Source organism: Macrotis lagotis, chromosome 6, assembly GCF_037893015.1.
Source record: "Macrotis lagotis isolate mMagLag1 chromosome 6, bilby.v1.9.chrom.fasta, whole genome shotgun sequence".
Lineage (NCBI taxonomy): Eukaryota > Metazoa > Chordata > Mammalia > Peramelemorphia > Peramelidae > Macrotis > Macrotis lagotis.
In genome coordinates, this window is record NC_133663.1 from 57,337,209 (window position 1) to 57,343,281 (window position 6,073).

The following is a 6,073-nucleotide window of genomic DNA, read 5'->3' on the forward strand; positions in this document are numbered from 1 at the left end:
CTCTAATAGCTATGAGATCATTTAAGCCCTTTGAGGTTCAGTTTTCTTATCCATAAAATTAGAACAATAATTACTCTAGCACCCACATCATAAGATTGTTGTGAGCCTCACATGAGATAAAGCATGTGAGAGCTAAATACAAAGTTACCCATGATGAAAGTGGCACTATCTCCCAAAATGGGTTCTACTTCTGAAACTCACATTAACCAGATCTATTCCCGGAGGGACAAACGTCTGACCCCAAAGAGAGGGATGAGCTTTTCTCCAATCCCCCCTATCTGGAATATTACTTCCATACTGAAATTCTAAACAAAAAAATGTCTTTAACAAGCTTCAGCATAGCCCATGTCTACAATTTCCCTTGAATGAAATTAACTGGATCTTTTGTAGGAAGGTTGTTAAATCTACAAAGTAGATATCATGCAAAAAAGTTATTTCCTCTCTATAAATGAAATGCTTGAAATATAAGTCTCATGAACACATAGTTAAAAATGAAGCAATAATCTATCATTACTAATATTCTCATTTAGCTATTATAGATAGCTCTATAGACCTGTTCAACTGATGTCTTGGACCTAAGATGTCCAAGCACCTTACAAATTCAAATCTTCTGTCAGTCAGATATAGATATTTAGATTTTTGCAAGAAATTCCCTCCTTTCTATCCCTACCCCCCATTAAGACATACAAGAAGGAACAGGCATTGGTTATATCCCAAATAATAGATCTTTTCAAAAAGCCCCGGATGCCATGTCTCCTGTTTTTATAGGTTATAAAGTGAGTTTAGTGTTCTTAGATCCATTGCCAGTTGTCTTTAGTACATCACCAACACCAGACCCAAGGAGCTAGCCTAAGGCCTTAAATTTCATGTATCTGCCAGAAGTAGTTTGAACATATATCCAAGTCTGTGGGAATGTCTCATTCTAGTCCAATTGTCATTAATGGAATAATTTATATGTGTTTATTTAAGTAGTCTGGTATGGACCCTGCACAAAATATGGCTGTCAATGCAAGCTCAGAAGACTTGGTTTGTGTTTATAGTTGCCATGAAAATTGTTAAAAGCTATACCATACCAGGTGTTAATTTTTTTTTTCTCCCTGAGACTTTAGTCCTATTTTTTTTTTAAATCGCAATTCACTTATCTTCAGTCCATGTGTATTTCTTTGGTATAATAGGAAAGGACCCAAATTTGGAGTCAAAGGACCTGATATTAATTTCAACTCTGTGAATGGTGGTGGTGATCAAAACATTTAACCTGTCTGGGACTGAGTTTCTTGTAAGTAAAATAAAGGTTTTGGGGCCTCTTAGGATCACTAAGGTCCTATTTTCATCTAAAATCTTATGAATGTGTGTGATAGTTGCTTTTCAGCAGCTTCTTTGAATTTTAAAATTTCCTAAAAATGATCCAAAAAGGAATGATAAGCTTCTTTCTAACAATTTAATAGGCAGTATGACTGTTAGAAGGGTCCCTTCTGTAAACCCACAGAAAAATTTGTGATCATGAAAAATCACAGTTAATAAAAGAGAGATGAGTACTTGTCAAAAGTGTTTGCCATGGAAGAGCTACATGATAGTCAAACTAAAAGAAAAATTTCCTACAGACTGTAAAGTTCTTTAGATAGTCTTTGGTGTAAATGACACTGGATTGATTGCATCAGGGCTCAGAACATGGACTTCTGAATTAAATATATAACCACTCAAAAGAGTTTGATTTGATTATCCTTGCAGGAAAAGCAAATCTTTGAAAAGTAATTATTGTTTGGACTGTGATGGGCACTAGGATAATCTATGGGACTTGAGAAAGTGTTAGGACCAGAAGTAAAAAGCAGATGGGTGACTGCATTGCATTGGGAAATAGCAGCTACAAACTTTTCTCAGAAATAAAGATTCCATTTCTTAATATTGTTATTCATCTGGAAGTGGTGAGTAGTTTGAATCATTAAACATTTCATTATCCAAAGAAAAGAAGTGGAGGATCATCCAAAAAAGCAATGAAGAAATTTATGAAATTAATTCCTTACGAATAAGGAAATATAAAAGAACAAACAATATCAGTTAAGAAATGAGTGAGTAAAAATGATGTCACATAAAAAAAGTAACTGTTAACTCATGGGTAGCCCAGGTGCTCCCAAAGTAGCCATGTGTAGTGAAAGGAAAATGAGGAAGATGAACTCATAGGAAAATGTGAAAACAATTACATAGAATGATCTGATTTAGATGAATGGTGATGGACATCACTAGTGGGAATAGGTACTTCATTAAAATTATAGCTCGATTTGGCTATTGCTTATAGTCCCTACATCTGAGGGACAAATGAGTGCCAAGAACCCTGCCCAGAACATTACTCTATAGCCACAAAAATGGTAAGTGTCCATTAAGCATTTTTGAATATATGATTAATTTTAAAAATTAAAATAGAAACACTAATTAAATAATTGATGAAAATGTTAATGATAAGGTATAAGTACACAATTTGAGGTGACATCTGGCCCTGTTTTTACTTTCCTGAGTACTGAAATGCTAACTTTTCTAAATTCTGAAATATAATGCCAAGCTAATGAAACTGAATTCTTTCTCCAAATCAAATCAATGTCTAATTTCAAGTTGGTTTTGTTACAACTCTTTGTTTTAGGGGATTTGAACCTCTGTCAAAGGTATTTTGTATACCTACTGTTGTTTCCCTGCTCAAGTATTCATCACATTCCGGCATGGAAAATGAGTTAAGAAATTCTCTCAAAAACTAGCCCATTGTGGCTTTGAACTTCAATGCTTTTGAATATCGATTCCTTAATAAAATTTCTAGGTAACCAGAAGTTCCCAGGGAAAAACGTCAACCAACTGAGACCAAAGGGCAGCTTCTTGATAAGTAATTGTCCACTAATCTTTAAATCAACTATTATTTTAAAGAATAAAGAGGTCATTAAAATGTAGTTTACCAGATGAAGGGAATCAGGAGGAATCTGAGGAGTAGGGCTAGCACAGCATGGTAGGGCATACAAAGAAACAGGTATCACTTGAAATATGAAAACTCAGGATTTTTGTCAAGCTCAATAATCCTGTTGCTTAACCCTGGATGGAGGAAAGTTCATTTTTATATTGTATAGATTCATATTTATCTTTGTGGTTTAACAGAATCTTATTGACAACAGCATTGGGAAATAGGAATTGTAGTATTACTATTAATATGTAAAATTTTAAGACAAGAACTTCAGCTAAACCATGAAGAAAGTAAAGTACTCTAGGAGGCAGTTGTGAAGAAGGAAAGCATCCTAGGAATGAGTTGATGACAGGAGACAAAAATTCACATATATATAGAGAAAAAGTAACTTCCCCATAGCTCCAAAACTGGTTGCTTTTAGAAGCCAAAAGCAGATTTTCTCCCCTGTTCCCCGCCCCCTCCCCCTGCTGTGACCTTTCCATTATTTTTTCACTAGCTAGCAAGCTAGCTAATGATATTGTCTACTGATCCTCTTTGCTTCCCATCTCTTACACATCATGTGGGGAAGATATAACAAGTCAACAAATATTTATTAAGTTATCAACTATGTGCCAGAAAATATTCCAGGTTCTGAAGATATAAAGAAAAACAAGGAACTGTTCCTGCTCTCAGAGAATGGTTAAAAAAAAGAATGAGTTTTTTTTATTGAATTAGAAGCCAAGTGGTCATGTAAAATCAATATTTCATTATCATTTCAATTTAAATTTCAGTACTTTTTCAGCAATACTAAGGAGTATCAAAAGTTCAGCTAAAGTAGAGGTAGAATCAGGGTTAATCAAAATGAACATCAAAATATGAAAGTAAAATGTAATTTTAGAAAAACATGGAGTCCTGAACAAATTCATGCTTTTTCTACTCTTATCATAATAGGATTAATGAAGTGAGGTCTCTTTTGAGAAAGAAAGAAGACTAACTGAACACAGATGTAGAGGAATATGAGTAGAATGGCAATCATGGTCCTTTCTCTGATGTTCTTTGTCATACTTCTTGAAATGCCAGAAATATGAAAAAGACAAGAGAAAGAAGCTAAAAGTAAGCAGAATACTCAAAACTATCTTTACTGAGGACACCATGACATTTTGAAAATTCTAGAAAATCAACAAAGAAACTAGTTGAGATAATAGGTTCTGTCTAGAAGCAAAGTGTTATATTCATAAAAACAAAAAGAAAGAATTTTTCCTTCTTATGCAGGGACACTGATTGCCCACTGAGGTGAAGAGGGATTCCTAGGGTTATCCAAAGTTTATCTTAGTTCTTAGATTTGTGTAAAAGGTTCTTTCCATAGATATTATTTTAGTCAATGGGTATATTGTTTTCCTGGTTCTGCTTACTTAACTTTTTATCTGTTCAAATGGTTCATTGATAATTCATTGATGTAAGAATTGTGGCTCTGACTCCCTAAGTCTTAGTCACTGAAAAACTAGTGTGGCTTAATAAGGCTTTGCCCCAGGTGCCCCACCAGTGGGAAGGAGCATATATATTTGTGCCCAAATCAAGCAACTCCCTTACCCATCCCAATTACCTTCTTCTAAGTCCTCTATCTGGTTCACTTTCTTTCCCAGATCTACCTTCTCCCAAGGATTAAAGAGTGGGGCAACATTAAGCTGCCTTTACTTTCTTAGGAATGATCTATCACATTTTGTTATTGACTTATCCCAAGTTAGACTGTTCTCTGAATCATTTTCTAGATTAATTCACCCTTGGAATAAGATTTACAATTAATGGTTCTAAATCTAGGTCAGTATCCTACTCAGTAGGTCAGCCCTTAACACATATATTTCCTTTGGATTACTTTGTACATATTTAGCAAGGCTGAAAATTATTTATAAAAGACACTAAATTTGATCTTTACTCTCTACTCCAATTCCCAGGGTACTTATTAGAAAGTCATTCAGTCTTTGGATATAGTAAAAAAAACATAACTTCACTCTAATTAGCTTTTTCTTCCAATTTTTAATGATTTATCATAAAATTGCAAAGAACTGAAAATTTTAAGATCAATAGCAATTAAATTTAACTGAAAGCACTGAGATCAAATTCATGGTAAGCATTCAGTTTCTAACCATGAATGTGATCTTAGCATTTTCAGTTAAATATAACTTTATGATAAATCTAAAACTGGGTGATGTGTGCTGCTTTACCTACTAATAAGAGCATTTCATATATTCATAAAGTTAGAGCAACAAATGACTGCAAAAACCATCTAATGCAATTTCCTCATTTTACAGATGATGAAACTAAAGCCCATTGTGGTTAAGTAACATATCCAATTACACAAGGTAGTAAAGGATCAAACCAGTTGCCCTGATTCCTGAAACAGGGTTCTTTCTATAGGATACTGCAAAAACTACTGAAATAAAAGTCTGAAGACTTGGCTTCTAATTTTTCCTTAATCATTTACTAGTTGTATAAACCTGAACAAATTATTTTTCTTTTTTTACTTTTCTACTTTCCCTTCTATAAAGTTGAGTAGATTTAATGGGTGATTTTTCAGAGCAAAGGAAGATTGATCTGCATTAATTTTTATTGATATGATTGGCTAATTTTTCTTTCATAAATATACTCTATTTTTAATTAATGGGTGTGCAGCAACAGTGAATTTAGAAAGGAAATAGCTAGAAAATAAAATCACAATGAATGAAGTCAAACCACTAGCAACCTACCATGTGCTAGGCAAGACACTAACTGTGAAGCTTTTATTGCTTATTATTTGAAAAAAATGTGTTCCAATTTTCATTAGTCAGGATACACACACACACACACACACACATACACACACACACACACACACACACACACACACACACACACACACACACACACAAATATTTGGGGGGGGGATGAATAACCAGGCCTCTATTGTTCTTGAATTTCTTCTTCTCTCTGTCTCCAAATGTTCAGATCATTCCCCAGCATCTTAACAACAAATTTGAGTCATTGCAAAATCACTTTGACAATGGAACATTTAGAGAAAATTGCAGAGAGAAAATATTTTTTTTGCTAAGGCATTAGAAGTATTACAGGTCCTGAAGATAGACAGATTAAAGTTAAATTATCCTTACTTTCAGAAAGATT